The following is a 19751-nucleotide window of genomic DNA, read 5'->3' as shown; positions in this document are numbered from 1 at the left end:
TTCTATAATCCTTTTGCCAATGTAGTTATGTTTAACAGACATTCAACTCTTATCACTGATTGATAACACTTAACTCAAAACATATTTAAGCTTTAGGAATGTCAATATTTTGCCGCCAAGTGAAGGTGACCCTTGCTCTTCTTGTTTGCTAAGTGTGCGCAGTGGTTTGCTGGTAAATTTGTAAGGGTGGTTATGTGGGCAGGCTGTTATGGATTTGCTATCTTAGCCTGAAGTGTTTGCTGCTGATTATGTGATTAAATCAATAATAATTTCTGTTTGGATCCTGTGCTTCTGGATTCATCTTCTTTTCCATGCTGTGGAGCAGAACAATGGGCTCCTGCACTTGAGCCTGAAGTGCTTTGTTATTAAAGAAATGCCAAAGGTATGGCAGGTGGCTTCCAAATCTCTTCAGAAAGCAAAATATTATAACAGCTCTACAGGTAAATAAACCAGTGAGGCCCTTGTGGCTAAGAAGGTGAACATGACAGGTGCAGAATAGGGGGCTCCTTTTAATCAATGTTACTGTTTATTCTGGCTTACCTGAAGTAGAGCATATCCTGCCAAACTGCTTTCATTCTATATTAAACAGATATTCTTTTATTCTGATACAGAGGGAATTTACATTTAAACAGGCACAGTGCTCACATTCACAGCATATGGTCATTCTAGCAACCCTGGCAGTTTTACATTACAACACAGGAGGTCTGTGCGATGCACTTCACAGGACAAAGAGGATTTCCTCTCTCTCTCTTTTTATCCCTCTTTCTCTTTTTCCTTTCCCCTTGCCCTCCTCCCTTACCACTTATATACACACAGACAGAGAAATCCCCATGCAGCAAAGTATATTAAGAATTCCTCAGTGTTCTTCATGTAGTACAAGCAGTAGATCTATAGCAGGGGAAAACAGCCTTAAATTGCTCTAGGTTTCTGGGTTTTGTTTGTTTGTTTGTTTTTGTGTGTGCATGTGTGTGATTTTTTTCCCCTGTAGCTTCTTTCCAGCAAAGACACCAGCACAGTTATTAATAATAACTCACACATTTATATGAGCCACACTGGATGAATCTTTCACTCTCAGATGGGGATCCTCCTTTAATTCATCTTTCCAAATTCAGTGGTTAAAGGGACTTTACCTTGTAAGGAACTTTTGTGCTGCTCAAGCTCTCAGCAGGAAAATCTGGGACAATTCAATGTCCCAGCAGAAATCACTGGGACACCAACAGATCTTCTAAAATCAGAACATCTGGTCAGTCACCTTATCCCATATGGGTAAACAGAATTTTGTTAATCAGACTGTGTTAGAAAACTGATTGAAATTGAAGGTAGTTTAATGGTTATAGCATAGTACTTGTCTAATGTTTTAACACTGGGAGCATAGTGTATTGTGATGGACCACAACTGTGCTAATCAGTTCTTTTAAACAACAAATTGCTTGCAGCAATTTTAAATATCAATTTTTTTTTTTTTTTTTTTTTTTTTTTTTTTTTTTTTAATGGTAAAACAACCTCAGGAAGTGTTTCATCACAGTTTGTAAAAGAAGGGGTTCCTAACACAACCATTTATCTATTAAGAGCAAAAGGCACATTCCAGTCAACATATTTAATTAATATGGAGCTGAGGCTGGACTAATTCATTTTGACTCATCTCAAAACCTCTTCAGAATTCCTACCAACTATCACACATTGTTAATGGCACTCTGACAAGGAACAACAAAAAAAAAAACAAACAGCAAGAGATGAAGGAAATATGAAAAGAGAGGGGGTGAGAGGGAGAGCAAGTAAATAAAGGTCAGAGAAGCTGAAATATTCTAAGTACTTGAGGAAGAAGAAATTTTCTGTTCAACGGCATCAGGATACGCACTGTAGAGATATGGAATCATAGAACAATAGAATGGTTTGAGTTGGAAGGGGCCTTAAATATGGTCTAGTTCCACTCCCCCTGTCAGGGACACCTTCCACTAGGCCAAGTTGTCCAAAGCCCCATCCAGTCTGGCCTTAAACACTTCCAGGGATGGGGAATACACAGTTTCTCTGGGCAACCTGTTCCAGTGCCTCATAACACTCACAGTAAATAATTTCTTCCTAATGTCGAATCTGAATCTCCCTTCTTTTAGATTAAAACCATTACCCCTTGTCCTATCACTATAGTTCCTGATAAATAGTCTCTTGCCATCTTTCCTGTAGGCCTCCTTTAAGCACTGGAAGGCTACTAGAAGGTCTCTGAGGTGCTCCAACTCTTTGGTCATCTTCATGGCCCTCCTCTGAACTCATTCTAATATGTCTGTCCATGTCCTTCTTGCGCTACAGGCCCCAGAGCTGAATGTAGGATTTGAAGTGGGATCTCACAAGAGTGAAGTAGAGGAGGAGAATCACCTCTTTTGACCTGTTAGCTACACTTCTTAATATATAAACAGTAAATATGTAACAAAAATCAACCCATTTTAAGTGGAAAACTGAAAGACAGTAAAAGGATGTTCAGTGATCACATACACGTTTTATAAATCCCGAAAGCATAGCTTTTTTCTCCATTTCTAAACAAATTAAAAACAAACAACAACAACAACAAAAAAAACTACTTTCATGTACAGAATTGTTGTTTTTGAAATCATTTGTAGACAGATATTGTATTATGGACTTCTACAGAAAGATCATAACTTATCTGCAATACAGAGAACCTTTTCTGTTTATCTGCTGCATTTAGGGATCCTAATTGAATGTGTTCTTCATCAGCCAACAGTGACCTTTGTTAAAGAGATACTTCAGGTGTTTCTGGAGTGCAGGGTTACATCTGCAACTAAGGAGGAGGGTGAATGAGTCTTTCACTATCAAGTATATTTTATGGCTTTCTATCAAACCCAGTTACTTGTAGTGAAAATGAAAGGCAGGTAACTGCACGCAAATAGACACATAATTTTAAAAGGCAGTTGTTGTGAAAATAGTAAAATCAACTAATCCTGTGAAAGACAGAAGAAAATTCATAGTACACCACTCTGGCTAAGATCAATGTTTACAGCAAGGAAAGGAAAGGAAAGGAAAGGAAAGGAAAGGAAAGGAAAGGAAAGGAAAGGAAAGGAAAGGAAAGGAAAGGAAAGGAAAGGAAAGGAAAGGAAAGGAAAGGAAAGGAAAGGAAAGGAAAGGAAAGGAAAGGAAAGGAAAGGAAAGGAAAGGAAAGGAAAGGAAAGGAAAGGAAAGGAAAGGAAAGGAAAGGAAAGGAAAGGAGAGGAGAGGAGAGGAGAGGAGAGGAGAGGAGAGGAGAGGAGAGGAGAGGAGAGGAGAGGAGAGGAGAGGAGAGGAGAGGAGAGGAGAGGAGAGGAGAGGAGAGGAGAGGAGAGGAGAGGAGAGGAGAGGAGAGGAGAGGAGAGGAGAGGAGAGGAGAGGAGAGGAGAGGAGAGGAGAGGAGAGGAGAGGAGAGGAGAGGAGAGGAGAGGAGAGGAGAGGAGAGGAGAGGAGAGGAGAGGAGAGGAGAGGAGAGGAGAGGAGAGGAGAGGAGAGGAGAGGAGAGGAGAGGAGAGGAGAGGAGAGGAGAGGAGAGGAGAGGAGAGGAGAGGAGAGGAGAGGAGAGGAGAGGAGGAGAGAAAGAAAGAAAGAAAGAAAGAAAGAAAGAAAGAAAGAAAGAAAGAAAGAAAGAAAGAAAGAAAGAAAGAAAGAAAGAAAGAAAGAAAGAAAGAAAGGAAGGAAGGAAGGAAGGAAGGAAGGAAGGAAGGAAGGAAGGAAGGAAGGAAGGAAGGAAGGAAGGAAGGAAGGAAGGAAGGAAGGAAGGAAGGAAGGAAGGAAGGAAGGAAGGAAGGAAGGAAGGAAGGAAGGAAGGAAGGAAGGAAGGAAGGAAGGAAGGAAGGAATGCTTGTCCTGGCTCTCTTCTCACTGTAAATCAGTACCAGCTCCACTGGAGTCAATGGATTTACACCAGTGTATGATCAAAATCAATTCTGTTGAAGTCCCAGTTGCAAAAATATTTTCAGAAAATTTTATTCACAGATTTTAAGGGAACTGACAATAATTGCTAGCCCTGAAGAATAATAATTGTGACTTGGTACTTTCTTACTGTTCTAGGTGTGATGTTTTTCACAGATTTTTTCAAATAATATAGCAGTGAAAAGTCTTTGATGCAGTCTCTAAGAGAAAAACTCATGGAGACAAGCAGGCAGAATATGGCCTCAGTGATGAAACCAGCTTTATTATGCCAATACACTAAATTGATATATCATTAGTGCTTTGTTCTTGAGGAAATATGAAATATAGAATGCAAAATGACAAAAAGTAACTATAAACCACTGTATTTGAGCAAAAAATTTTCATACCGTAGAGACAGTGCCCATAAGTGGGTGGCCAGTCAGTATAAAACTGGCACTCTTCCTTTTGTGTGCCTGCAACCCTGCTGTTGGTTAACATTTGCTTGTCTGAAACCCACACAGCCCTGGAGAAACAAGTAGTAGGAAAGCATGTGTTACACACACATAATCCTTTTGTTGTCCTCGTTTGTTGGCCAAGAAATCCCATCATGCTAGTTATTTAAGTTCTTCAATGTAAGCACAAAACATACTGCATCAAGGAGGCTTTTTACAACAGATAAGATTTGGTCTGCTGTTGTATGCCATACTGTATTTTCCACTTGTATTAGTTAAGTCTTTGTCAGAAACCTGTGGAGAAGAATCATGGGAACTGGGTTGTTAAATCCTCCTAAAGCTGCAGGTTCTTTAGATTTTGTGCAGAAATATACATTTTATAGCTGTTGGCAGGATATACACAACTTCCCTTTGTGCATTACCATAAAGGGAATAGTGTAGATTGAAGGTGCATGGTTTCAAACAGCACTCATTGTATGCATTTTCAAAGTGAAAGTGAAAAGCAAAGTGATAGGCTGATATTTGTAGATTTTTGAAAGAAAGAAAAAAAATAGAATCCTCTGCTAAACTCATTTTTAGATTATTTATATGCACTAGAGGGATACTTTGCTTGATTTTGGTTTAGTTTTTGTTTTTGTTTTTGTTTTCCAGGTTATTTTGATTTTAGAATGATAAGTCTAGATGCTGCTAGTCTAGCACAAATATTGATGGCAAGGTAAGTGAAGTATGAAAAACATTCTACTTCAGAATCTTCCTTACCTTTTATCTCAATTGATAGTTTTTAGGTTAAGTGCAAAATGTGCTTGTCCTTTCCCAGCTCTTCTGTTCTTTCAAATACTATGTCACAACAGTGACTTTTGTAAATTACATATGATCCATCACTGCAGTGTTCATTTAATTAGCTGATTTTTGGAATCATGGGGATGTTTGGCAGTTACTGTTTTGGGTACTGGTGTCCCTCTATCATCTGTGTACTCTTGACACAAAACTGCTGGGAGTGTGTAATTATAGCTAGACAGATGTTGGCTTTCCAGAGCAGAACGGTCCTTTTGCTAACATAGTAAGTCAGAGAAAAGAGTCCTGGCCTTTGCTAGATGGTAGTCATATGATTTCATATATGGAGTTACTCACAGAGCTATATTCCCTTTGCTATATTTTTAAGAGAAAATCACTCATCATCCTCAAATAAAGCTTTCTGTCTGGGAAAAAAAAAAAAAAAAAAAAAAAAAAAGTAGATTTTCTAAATCTTTGCTGATCTTAGAGGCTTTGTGTCAGCTAGTTTCTAGCTTCTGTGGAATCTTTGGGTAATATCAAGCATGCCTCCCACAAGAGACACCAACTCTCAGGTAAACAGAAAAAAAGGTTTATATTGCTGGTCTGGAAGACACATTCTCTTTTCATAGAACAACTTTCATCACCATTTAGAACACAGGTGCAGAGCCTCTGCCATTGAGATGCATTGTCTGGGTATTGACATATCTGACCACTTCTGAGGGCAAGAAGGGACAGTAAAAGGGTTCTGTTTCATCCTTCACTGTCTTTAGGCAGGGTCATAACATATCTCTACATATATACATGTGCAAATGTTTGCACATGCTTGTGTGCACACTTTTCCCAGTTCACACACACCTAGGAAATTTTTGCCTCATGCATTTGTTTGTTCGGGACTGAATATTCTAAATAATGCCATCCACTTCTCCTGCTTCCCCCCTCTTCCCCCCCCCTCCCCCTTTGCTTTTTGTTGAGGTTATACTCATTTTACTCTGAGCAAGCTAGTTTGTTGTTGTCCTCTAAGTTCAAGGTATAATGAGCAAAGCATCCGGATTAATTAATTAACTTGGTGCAATTCTCCTTCCCCCACCTCTGCTCCTCCTCCCATGGACTAGATTGGATCTAATCCAAACCAAAGCAATCCTCAAAGTCAGTCTTCAGCCAACAGTCAGTCTGTTCTGCTGACATCCAAAGAATGGTTTTACTATATAAATGATAAGAAATGCCCTTCCTAAGACAAATAGCCCTTTAAAGACATTAGTATCACCTTCTCAAATGTTTGCAGTGACTCCAGGCTCTTCCCAAGTACTGTACAACATTTGCAAACTTTTCTGTTGTCAAGCATCCCAGTGAAATGTGATGCTTTAGAGCATATGAACTAGATGCCCACAGCATCTGATTCTTCTGAATGTCTCGACACCACACACACAGCAGAGTAGACAGACTTTTTCTCTTTTATTTATAGTAACTTAAACTTGGGCAGCACCAGGTATGTCAAATTACCTTGCTCATGAATCTTCAGGAAATTATTGCTCTCTCTACATAGTGCCATGTCCTTTAAAATGTGTAAGAGGAAGGGCACTGTGCTCCCAGCTGGAGAGGTGGTGTTTTAATGCATGTATCTAATACTGATTTATGCTCTGGACAGAATTTATAGCAAGATGGAAAAGGTTATGTTTTCATTGAAAATTTACTTCCATCATTTTATCCATGGATCTTTATGCAATCTCAGCAACTATCTGAGTCAACCAAGTGAGACACTGAGCTCTAAATGAAGAAACTGTTGTAGACTGTTTGTGTACATCCCTTTTGGAAGATTGTTGCTATTTGCTGCAAAGAAGTCATTTATAATAGATGACATAAATATATTTCTGTATTATGCATCTTTAGTGCGTAATTTAGATTAGGGTATTAGTATATTTTGCTTGCAGATTTCCTGCCTCTTACACTGACCTCTTTGTATTTTCTACTGTAGACAGTAGACATGATACATAACTAGCTCAGATGGATTTTCTATAGAAGTATTTTCTATAAAGTATTTGTTCACCTGAGGTTACTAACTTTACCAATGTGACAGGATAGTTCTGGGTTGAATGAGTGTGTCCTGGACACAGAGGAGCAGATAATGCAGAATGTTCTTATTTTACATAGTGAAACCATATCATTTTATGTCACGAGGAGGCAGAAAAGCCCTAAAGATAGGTTTGAACTAAGGGAAAGTATAAGATTTATTTATTGCTATTTTCTAAAAGAAGAGTCTGAAGAATTAAGGGAACTGGGGATTCATTCTCTAGCTAAAAGCATTAGAATCTTCAATAAGCACATGCTATTTGGCACTCTATCCACATCTACACAGCAGTGACTCTCTGGTCAGATGAATTTTGCACAGGCTTTTGAGGCTATTGATTGAAGCCATATTGGTGAACATCAAGTCATATTGTCCTGTATCATCCCACTTCATCTCATGTGACTGTTACAGGGAGGGAGGAAGTTAAAAATCTCCAGTGATGGTAACTGCCTAAGGGTGAAATGGCTAAATGACCCATTCTTATCACTTTTACATAAACAGGCTGCAGTGCACACTGAACTTATCTTTGAGTGATAAAGATTCACTCTACCCTCTCCTCAGACTAGTCAGTGTGCTATGACAAACTGGTTCAAGAGGGCTGCACACAAACACACACAAAAATCTATTAGCAAAATGTCATTACCCAGGAAATTTTAATGGGAGACGAACATACTACAGCAGGAACTACAACACTAAGACTGATGAAGTGAAAAAATTCAGTGGTCCACAGTGTGCTGAATTCTTCTGAACAAATGTTTTTAAAATGCATGTTTGTCCATGTGAAAACCCTTTGACAGTTGTGTTTTATACAGGACTTGGTAGCTTACCAGCAGCATCTTGCCGGATAAGGAGCTGCACATAACTACAGGAAAAGAGTGCATCTGACAGGACTGAGGATTTTAAAGTTGCAAGTGTACAAATCAAGTTGTCTTAATTTAGACATTGATATTTTAGTCACAACAAGGAAAGATACATTTTTTGAAAGGTATAGTAGATTGCTATGAGAGACATGTTTGTAACACTTGCAGTTTCTTCACAGTTCAGAGGAAGCTAGGAGTCACTGAGCAATATGGCCAGTAATCACACTTTCCATAGTTCAGGCTATTCTTCTTGAAAATATAGACCATAAATACTTTACAAAAGTACAGAAGCATAAGGAAATGCATTATTATATATCAAATGAACTAGTCCTTATAAGTTTATTGAAAGGAAAAGAACTGTTCTTAATTGTAAGTGTTGTACATCAGCTTGAATATGCACCTATTCTCTTCATGGTTCTGTTTTTTAAATCTCACACCTGTACAAGCTCTTGGAGAGTGATTCCCTGCAATAGAGAAGCATCCAGGAGCTTGCAGTGAAATGGATTTAGATGGCTGTTAGTGATCTTAACCAGAGTGGAACTGGATTCTGCATCTTGCAGTTAAAGGTTGCAGCATAAAATCTGTGTCCGTCTTTACCATTTTTCATTTACCAATGCATGTTCATAGTAGGGTGAGTTTCTTTCTAATGTCACAGCACAGCTGTCACTCTCATCTCTTGTTCCCTCCTATAGAATTATGTCTGATTTTAAATTACTTTACATCAGATTGCAATTAAATAAGGATTAATTGTATTCACAGCTCTCCTATATAACTATATAACTCCTATTTTGAACAATTAGTACAAGCTAGATCACAAAAGCAAGGTTCCCACATGAGGATCTGTTAGTTGTTCCTTGGCCAGGGGAAGCAAGCAGCAAAGGAACCAAGATCCTTTCAGTGCTGAGTCTTGTTGGAGTTTTCTGTACTTTTTAGTATAAGCCATCTTTTAACACTTCAGTACCATAGTGCTACTGTCATAAATTTCAATAAAAGCTAAATCATACTGGATGAAATCCTAATGTTTTTTATTGCTTGAAATAGGCAGGGCTTTTTATTTATTTATTTTAAGTATCAAAACTCTTTCTGCAAAATTATTCTCAGGTAAGCAATGAAACAAATGGAAAGAGGGAAGATTTTTTTTTTTTTTTTTTTGAAAATTCAGTCTTCACATGCTTTGTTTTGTGTTTCAGCTTATTCTGTTCAAAATCAATACAGCCAGCTCTGCAATAGCTAACTAACAGCTTAGAACTAGTGCAATCAAATGGTTAAAAGTTAATTGAAACCAATGTGTGTTGAGATCATAGTGTGTTTTGTATAGTTGTGTGTTGTTTTTTTTTTTTTTCTTTCCCCAAGCAAAGTGCTATGTGTTATTCAGTCACAGAGCATAAAATGGGTCAAAGTCAGCAAGTCGTACAGGGAACAGGATTAATGCACTATGGTGCTAGTGGGCTAACGCACTGCAGCAGCACACCGGTGGCTAAATATTTAAATTATATGTATGTCAGTGTGCAGAACAACTTGAAAGAAACCTGCTCTTTCCTTCTCATAGTCCGGCTGTGAATTCTGAATAACATTCAAGTTCAATGCAGCCACCCCCTCTGACTATCACAGAGCTAACTGGCCTATTGTGGTGGTGCTGCCATTTTCCCCCTTCATTTTTTCTCCCAGCATACTGGGGGTATTTTCAATTAAGAAGAATTCAATTTTGAATCACAGTTTTGCAAAAGGTTCAGTGCTAATGAGTAAACATAGGAGGACTCGGTAATAATAATTCATAAGCAGCAGGAAGAAAAGTGCACGCTTTGTTGTTGGACTGGTTGGAGCCAGTTCATTTTATAGAATTTCATGCCAGCTACACTCCATAAATTTTTCACAATGATCATAAAATACCTTTTTATTTTATTTTTTTTCCTTTTGTTGCTCTCCAGAGTTTATTCATTACACATGAAGCATATCTGTGCTGTGAAATCCGTTACTAAATACCTCAGGACCTGTCATGCCACTGTAATTTAAATTGAATGTAACAATAATCCAGCCTGATTGCCCAGCTCACTAGTTAATGTGAGGATATTTGACTCTGTTAATCACCACAATAGCCAGGTCACATTTCCACCATTGCATAAGTAAACAGATTAACCGGCATGCAGTGCAGCCTTTACAAACGGCTCGCTGGTGACATTTGCAGCACAGCAAGCTGCAGCCTAACCAAGAGAACAAGAAATTGGCTCTTGCATTATAAACCACAATTTTATATACATGAAAACAAAACAAAACAAAACTTTTAAAAATGGGTTTGGGTAAAGCATATTCACATTAGAGAATTAGCTATTCTGAGCATGGCAACTGAGGAAGGCAGGTTATTTGTCACTTGCATGTACACAGAGTATGTTCAGTGTATCTCACACTAAAGCTTCATTGCCTCTCTCAGAAATAGCTCCACAGAGATTGATTTTATATTATGTGAGATCTGTCTCTCACTGTGCAAAGTGTTGCAATAATCAGATTTCTGTGGTTTGTATTTTCCTTGATCTTATGCTAAGCATTACTCTGAGAAACTTTTAGATCCCAGTGTCAGTTGCCTCTCAGGCCACAGTCTTTGAATCTACGTGTTGTAGTGGGGGAAAAATTACAGTCAATGTTGTGGCAAGTCAATGCTGTGTCCTTGTTGGTTTAGTATATGTTAAGAGAGAGAGAGAGAGGAAGGAAGAAATAAAAAGAGAAAGAAAGAGCACTACTGATGATAAAACGTGATAAGATTCATCAGGTTGAGATCACAAGCTTGCTATTGTGCCACAATTTTTCAAAATTGCCTTTCCCCCTCTTAATCCACCATATGTACCAGGCAGCCAGGATAAGAGCCCAGAGTGGATAACATCATTTTGTTTTGTCCCAGCAATATGATGCTATCAGGGGTTAGCTGTGCTTTTAATTAAGGGAGAGCACCCTAATATGTTGGGCAAATATACGTGATAAATCTATTTCTGTACTATCTGGAGGAGAGTATTGTAAGAGCTAAGATCTTGAAGCTAAATCTAGGCTTTTGTGATCTGTTTTGTACCCAGGTGTCTCGCCTGCTGAGGAAATGTTCTCTTTTAACAATGAAAAGGTTATATATCCACAGTGACTTCTGTTTCACGCATTTTATTGGGGGTCTGAAGTCATCACAGTCTCATGGCATTAAACTTGCCACCACTCAGCCTCAGTGGCTGGTATGTATTTTTGACACAGAGTGCTCAAGTAGGGTTACAGCCCAGCACAACAGCAACTCTCATTGTATTTTTGCCTCTTGCTGTCTACTTTTTCCCCTCCTGTTGTTTATTTTGGGGAACAGCAAAACAGGAAGAAAAAAAGACATTACTGCTCAGCCAGTAGTAAAACTTCTTTTATGGGGCTGGCCTTGTAGTCTAGTGCTACTGACACCAAGGATTTGAGAGAGGATCCCAGTGAAGTAATACACACAGTGCTCTCACGGCTGTTCTGGCTTGTGACCTGAGAGAAGCATCAAAGGAGCTGTCTTCATCTTTTTGCTGCCAGAAAAATGATTGGCTCAACACAGGTTCAAGGATGAGAGACACCAAGCTAGGAAAGGGGAGAGACTTCAGTTACTGAGTGGGGTTAGTAAGACAAAGAGGGGCAAAAATTTGAAAGTAAATGCAATAGGGCAAAATAATATAACATCAGTACATGGATAGGTACCCAAACAGAAAGTTAGGACACATTTTTCCCCCAGGAAAATGTTTACAGTTCACACCATGTCTAAACCACTGCCACTATTGTGTGAGACTGAAAAACAAAACTGACTTAGTGGCTTCACATGCTTTTATATAACCCTATACTTTTTTAAGGGCTTTGTTTCATAAAATGAAATTATGTAGCCAATTAGTCTATACTGTGCACTAACCCCTGTTATGCCTTGGCTAGCAAAGAGAATTTAAACAAACATAGTTACTTCATTTTGCATACAGGTTATTGTGTATGCCCTGTAACTATTTCATAATAAAAGTGTTACATGTATTATACTAATGAATTATTTTGTGGGTTTCCCCAGTTAATGTTTTGAAAAACATGAAATGATGGCATATATTTGGATATATCTCAGTTCAGAGCAGAAAACTCTATCTGTCACTTGGGAAAATAGAGAAACAAGAAAAGGTGGCGACTTGGAGATGTAGATCCTTTTACCTGGATCCTGAAGGTACCTATGGGTTGAAAATTCACTAAGTGTTTCTTGTCCTAGTATTGTCTCATAAAAGTTAACCGAGAACCTAGTTCATATATGGTATGGACTGCCAACATGAGTGGCAGTTAAAGGAAAGAAGCTAAGAGCAGAATGGAATAGGCATGGAGGCATCTTCTTGATCCAAAATAATGGTCACCACCTCTTTGTAACCTGCTTCTTTCTCAGACAGGGAGATGCCAGGTAGAGGATGACTGCCTGTGTCAGACAGACCTAGTCAGAGGGAAAAGTAAATAAGGTTGAAGTATGTGATTTTAAAGGACTTTGAAATGGTGTAGCATCACAGCGAGAAGCTTTCTTCTTTTTTTTTTTGCTATTTTTATCTGGTCATGTCATTTTTGCTTCATTTGCCAGGCTGATCTACCAGCTCCAATAGATTGAGCAGGGATTATTTAGAGGGTGACTAGAACATACCATTGAGATCTGGGCTTCAAGCTTTCTGTTGGACTACACAAAAAGAGTTGAACAGACACAGTTTAATGAGGCAATGCCCTCAGGGTTTCTTGGAATTATTTGGTTCGCATTACTTGATACAACATTAGAAACTGTCCCCGTATTTTTCTGCTTTTATTCAGGACTAGAAAAGGGCTTACAGAGGAATCTGTGAGATGGTTAAACTTTAATGTCCTGGTGTAAATTCCACTACAATACTCTAGAGAGAAAGCAAGTGTTTTACTGTCAGAAGGCACAGAAAAGAGAGGGAAAAAAAAAAAAAAAAAAAGATGTATTGGATAATTCACCACTAAGAATATACTGCACTAAGAAGACACCAAAGGTAAAGTGTTTTCTGGAGCAAGATATGAAGATCTGAAGGATATAGAAGTAGCAGTCTGAGAGCATTGTTCATCTTTTGACAAATATTATTCAAACTTTAGGTTCATATTAAAAACTTAGTATCAGCAACCTACATGTGTTTTGAAGGATGTTTTTTATCATTGATTCTGAGCTATGATATACTGGGCAGGACACAGGGAATACTTCGTGCTGCTACAAATTCTATAAATAACACATAAGTTCCCCACAACCAATATCTGCACCACAGCATTATAGATACTCATACTAGTTCAACTCAGTCTGGGACACCTATTCAGTCCCTTGCAGGTGCCAGGTCATCAAGAGTGTTGATGTATGTCTTAGCATGGTATGACATTTGGGCTAATAAGCTCACCCATTCTGTACTTTGCAGGAGCAACTGTAGGACTTCAGTTTCTGGCTAGTTCACTGTATATCTCTATTGCATGTAGAACAGCACTACCACAAGTGTGCATCTCCTAGGACAATAAAATAGATATAAAATTTAAGAATAGCTAAATGCCATTACCTTGCAGACCATCAACTGATAATCATGAACTCAGATGACTTTGACTTCTAGGAAGAGGATATAAATATCTCTGACTTAAATTCTGTTATAATCATTTCCTCCAAGACCGTGAGCTACTTTCATAATGGGCTCTGGTCAGTTGTCCAGGACAGTTTTCCCTCTTCAGCAAACAGCTAAAAGAAATGTCCTTTATATCACCTAATATGCTGGCACTTTCTATAATCTTGTATTCTGTTTTAACTGGGATAAAGTATATTCTTGGAAAATGTTAATGCTCCTAAAATACCCCCATACTACTTCAGTTCAAGCATTAAATGGTACATTTTTACATAGGTACTCAGGGTTTAACTTGCTCCATGTGTTCTTCTAAGTACTGGAGAAGAAAAGCCTCCATGAAATAGTAACACAGCAGAATAGATAAAGTGGAAGGCATCAAAATGTATTGAGAGCTTTTCAGTCTATTCAACAGTTCAAGTTCTGCCAATGACACTTGACATGCCAGTAGCAAAATATACCTTGATAATGATAGGTGTCAGTGAAGGGCAGAGCTTTGGGGAGTTGCTCACTGAAACATTACCCACTGATTTCCCTTTCAGCTTATAACTACTTGCCTGTAGTTTCCAATTTGTACAGAAATAACTGAGATTGATGAAATGTTAAGTGTTGCTAGCCAATTTCTGTTTGTCCCAGACATTTTTCTCTGCTTACATTTCAAGAAATAGAGAATTTATGGAAGAGAAAACAGATAAGTAGGCAAGCTCCACTACTACTTAAGTCAAGCAGATGGTGGCAGGCCTGCATGTACTGAAAGTTCTTACTTGTATTCTTGAAAGAATTAGCAAAAACAACTGAGTCACTAGGACGATTGCAAGATAGTGGTCTCATGCTGCAAAAAGCAAAAATTGACCTGCTGTTATTCTCTTAACTTTTTCCAAAGTTGTTTTTCATGGTCCCTATTGCAATCCCAGGCAACTTTCTAGGCCATGGTTTTCCAAGAGCTGACAGAAGCCAGATGTACCTGGTAAACTTTATTATGTGGTCAGCAAGAAAGCATGCACTATGTATATTCCTTTATCACAGTCCCCTAACACTGGGCAGTGTTACATACCACTAGGGGGTATGTTTGTTTTACCAAGATGGTCTATAAGCATATTTTGTGATTACAATATAATCTCTTTGTGAAGATAAAACACTGTGCAGGGTTGTGAGACATTCTGGTGGAGGGCCATATGTGCCACAGCACTCAAACGACTGGAGCAAGAGCTTTTGGAATGTACTTGCTTTGTGTCAAAACATACACATAAATTTACTTTTGTATTTGATGTTTTTACTGAAAAAGAAAGAATCTGTTTTTTGATGGCAATAACTTTGCTTAAATTTCCTTTTATTTCAAAGTTACAGACCGTATGTTATTTTAAAGTGGATATATGCACACAAAGTTATGATGGGATTTTTAAAGGAGTCTAAAGAACACAGTTTGCAACTCCATTAAAAATCTTTGTGTTCTCAACTCTTAGTCCACTGTTCATCTAAAAAGGGAAAGACAGAAATGGATTTATAGCCATTCCATTCTTTCCAATGCAGGTAAATGTGCTCACATCTAGAGACTTATATAACTCTCTGAGAATGGGCCAAATTTGTCTCCAGCCACCATATACTGTACAGGAATATGTTACTTCGAAAAGAGGCCCTGAAAGATTCAGATATCCTGGCTTCTCTCTCTTTTTTTTTTTTTTTTTGTTTGTTTATCATTCAAAATTTCATGCTGTTTTCAGCTGATTCAGCTGATCTGAGGTCTAGTGGTAGGCTGATACCTGCCAGCATCTGAGTTCTCACAGAGCTGCTCCTAATGGGGGAGTATCATCACACGGCACTTCCAGGGCAACCAGGTGATCAGGCCCAGTCAGCATGAGTTTATGAAAGGTAGGTCCTGCCTGCCTGATCTCCTTCTATGACAAAGTGACACGCTTGGTGGATGAGGGAAAGGCTGTGGATGTGGTCTACCTTGACTTCAGCAAGGCTTTTAAAACTGTTTCCCACAACATTCTCCTCAAGAAACTGGCTGCTCGTGGCTTGGACCAGCATATTCTTTGTTGGGTTAAAAACTGGCTGGATAGCTGGGCCCAAAGACTCGTGGTGAATGGAGTCAAATCCAGTTGGAGGCCAGTCGCTAGTGGTGTCCCCCAGGACTGGGGGCCAATCCTCTTTAATATCTTCATCGATGATCTGGATGAGGGGATCGAGTGCACCCTCAGTAAGTCTGCAGATGACACCAAGTTAGGTGCGTGTGTCAATCTGCTCGAGGGTAGGAAGGCTCTGCAGGAGGATCTGGATAGGCTGCACCGATGGGCTGAGGTCAACTGCATGAAGTTCAACAAGGCCAAGTGCCGGGTCCTGCACCTGGGACGCAATAACCCCAAGCAGAGCTACAGTCTGGGAGATGAGTGGTTGGAAAGCTGCCTGGCAGAGAAGAACCTGGGAGTATTGGTGGATAGTCGGCTGAACATGAGCCAGCAATGTGCTCAGGTGGCCAAGAAGGCCAATGGCATCCTGGCTTGTATAAGAAGCAGTGTGGCCAGCAGGTCTAGGGAAGTGATTGTCCCCCTGTACTTGGCTCTGGTGAGGCCGCACCTTGCGTAGTGTGTTCAGTTTTGGGCCCCTCGCTACAAGAAGGACACGGAGGTGCTCGAAAGAGTCCAGAGAAGGGTGACGAAGCTGGTGAGGGGCCTGGAGAACAAGTTCTACGAGGAGCTGCTGAGGGAGCTGGGTTTGTTCAGCCTGGAGAAAAGGAGGCTCATGGGTGACCTTATCACTCTCTGTAGGTACCTTAAAGGAGGCTGTAGCGAGATGGGGGTTGGTCTATTCTCCCACGTGCCTGGTGACAGGACGAGGGGGAATGGGCTAAAGTTGCGCCAGGGGAGGTTTAGGTTGGATATTAGGTAGAACTTCTTTACTGAGAGGGTTGTGAGGCACTGGAATGGGCTGCCCAGGGAAGTGGTGGAGTCACCATCCCTGGAGGTCTTTAAAAGATGTTTAGATGGTGAACTTAGCGATATGGTTTAGTGGAGGACTTGTTAATGTTAGGTCAGAGGTTGGACTCGATGATCTTGAGGTCTCTTCCAACCTAGACAATTCTGTGATTTTGTGATTCTGTGATAGAATTGGAAAGAAGCAGGCAAGGAAACACATGGGTCAAGATAAAGACAGTTTAATAGGTGAAGCGAAGCTGCATACACAAGAAAGCAAAATAAAGAATTTATTCTGTACTTCCCACCTGCAGGCAGATGCTTAGCCTCTTAGGGAAAACAGTGAAAGACAAATGCCATAACTCCAGACATGCCCTCTTCCTCTTTCTTTTCTTGAGTTTTATTGTTGAGCATTATGTTATATAATATGGAATATTTCTTTCATCAGTTTGGGTCATCTTTTCCTGATGTGTCCCTTCCCCTGTCTACTCACTGTGGGGAACCAGCATATGAAAAAAAAAAAAAAAAAATTTAAATCAGTGCTTGGCAATGAGAGTGCTTGGCAACAGCCAAATCACTGTTCTGTTTTAGTGACAAATCCAAAACACGGAACAGTCTAGGTACAGAATCACAGAATCTGAGGAGGACCATGGTGGCTCTATACTACCATCACACACCTCAACATTATGGATCTTGGAACAATTACTTTCTCAGCCTTAGGGTTGTTCTGACTTGTGTGTGACTGCCTGTAGCGACCCCCAGTGAACAATTTAATGAGTTAAGTTCTGCCAGAGTACAGAGGCAATGTGACCATATCCTGTTTTGCTAGGCAGCAACATTCCAGTGAGAAGCTGATAATGCCATGTAGTCTGGCACTCCAATTGTTCCTCACAGTAAGCACTGTACCTACTCGGAGCCAGAAAGTAGGCGTCACAAAACCTTTTCAGTGAAAACCTCTTTTGATCTGAAACTGAGACAAAATATCACCTCTAGTATGGCTGTTTCCACTTCCATAAAGAAGAATCAAACCTATTTAGTTTTACCAAAACCATGCTAACATGACTTTCCAGATATAAAGTTTCCAGAAGGCTTAGTGCAATATTTGCATAACGCAGACATGGGAACTGAACTCCAGAGACTGTATTAAGAAGATGACTCTCCTATCTTGTTTCTCGGTCTGTCTTAGACTACTTTAATTGGTATTTGCTACTGTCTGTTTGAATGCTACCAGATATTCCCAGACTTGCTGAGTCTGCTGCAGGGTATGAAAAACATACACAATTTTCTCTACCGTGTTAAAATAAGAATAAAATACTAAAAAATATGATTTATATTTGCCACCTCCTACACATAAGTGCAGGAATTTGGGGGTCTGGATATCTTAACAGATGATGACTATTTTTTTACTTCTCTACTGTTGCTGTTTTCCTACAGATATTGATGAGAGGAAAACAAATGTGTAAGAGAGAAACTGCATCCTTCTATAGAGTCATCATGTCAGTGAGTTGCTACAATGTAGACTACTAAAAACAGCCTTTATTAACTTAGTGCTACATATATATTTATTTATTTATTCTTATGAACTGAAATGTCTATCTGAAGGTTTTCCGCAACTTGATGGTTTTGATCAGATTTGAAAGGGAGAATTCTCCTAATCTGGCAGACTGAATATTTGGATAGAATCTGCTTACTTTATCTATGAAAACTTAGTTCTTGATAGTTTCTATATATAACTGCATATGAGGTATCTACAAACAATCCAGTATGACAAAAAAAAAATGCAGTGCTCATTATTTATAGGTCTCATCAATTTCACAGACAAAACAGAGGCAGATAATTCGAACAGGAACCATGAAATGCCACAGCCATGAAAGGGAACATTTTCATTCCCAGTCACATTACTTGCACACACAATCATCACCAACAAACATTATAACTAGGCACTGTGCGGCAGCAGTGTTCCCTGAAGACATTACTAAACTCTACTTTTCAGTGTGCTTACTCAGGACTCCAGTATAGCCTTACAAACTTTAATGATTTTAATGCAGATCTCAGCAAAGCAGACATCTAATTAAGGGAACAAATGGGTTGTTTTTTCCTTTCTTCTTATGTACAGATGATTTTCATTTTCTCAGCCCACTTTACTATAAACAATTTAAAATAGAGCTATAAAGAAAGTTCAAATTATATTCTAGAAAAGTATACATAGTTACAAGCATAGAACAAACTAATATTATTGTTAGGAATTAGAAAAAAAGAGATAGAAAGAATAGGATAGATAAATAAATTAATAATAATAATAATAATAATAATAATAATAATAATAATAATAATAATAATAATAATAATAATCATAATAAAAGCCTTAAGGATAAAGGCTAAATTTCCACATTTTACAAGTGGAAAGCCTGATATAATATTCATTGAAATAGGCAAAAAGCATTCTAGAATTAGAATTATTAGAATTTTATAATTCTCGAATTTTGTTAGAATTTTCTTTTTCCTTTTTAATAGAGTGTTCAGTTTAGGACTTACATATTTCATGTTTTATTTTTTGCTTAAAATGCCATCATCATGTGTAATTTCACACTTGTTTTTCTGTGCTGTGGAAGAAAGGGGAAAGTAGGATTCTTGTTTAAAAAATAACAATAAATAGTAAGAAGATGATGTTCATTCACATTTATTCAGTCTAGATAAGAATAGCCATACTTGGCATTTGTAGCACAGGTCACTGATTTCCCTCAGACATACTGTGAAACTATGTATCACCTTAGTATTTTCAGTCTTACAAGATTATCATAAAGGGTGTCCCAGACCATAGGGAGTTCTCAAAGCTGACAGTGGAATATACATGTAGTAAACACAAAAGAAAAGGAAGGAGGGAAGGGAAGGGAAGGGAAGGGAAGGGAAGGGAAGGGAAGGGAAGGGAAGGGAAGGGAAGGGAAGGGAAGGGAAGGGAAGGGAAGGGAAGGGAAGGGAAGGGAAGGGAAGGGAAGGGAAGGGAAGGGAAGGGAAGGGAAGGGAAGGGAAGGGAAGGGAAAGGAAAGTGGAAAAATCTAATTGCTGTTGTTGATATATTCATAATTACAAATTTAGTAATGTTTCTTTGTTATTATTCTGATTCAGAGAAGTCATTATTACTTTTGTAAGGTACACTACGAATGAGAAGAGATGCACGAACTGCTGCAC

The sequence above is a fragment of the Aythya fuligula genome, chromosome 2 (genome assembly GCF_009819795.1).
Source record: "Aythya fuligula isolate bAytFul2 chromosome 2, bAytFul2.pri, whole genome shotgun sequence".
Classification (NCBI taxonomy): Eukaryota; Metazoa; Chordata; class Aves; order Anseriformes; family Anatidae; genus Aythya; species Aythya fuligula.
The sequence above is the reverse complement of the archived record's forward strand: the minus strand, read 5'-3'. Positions refer to the sequence as shown.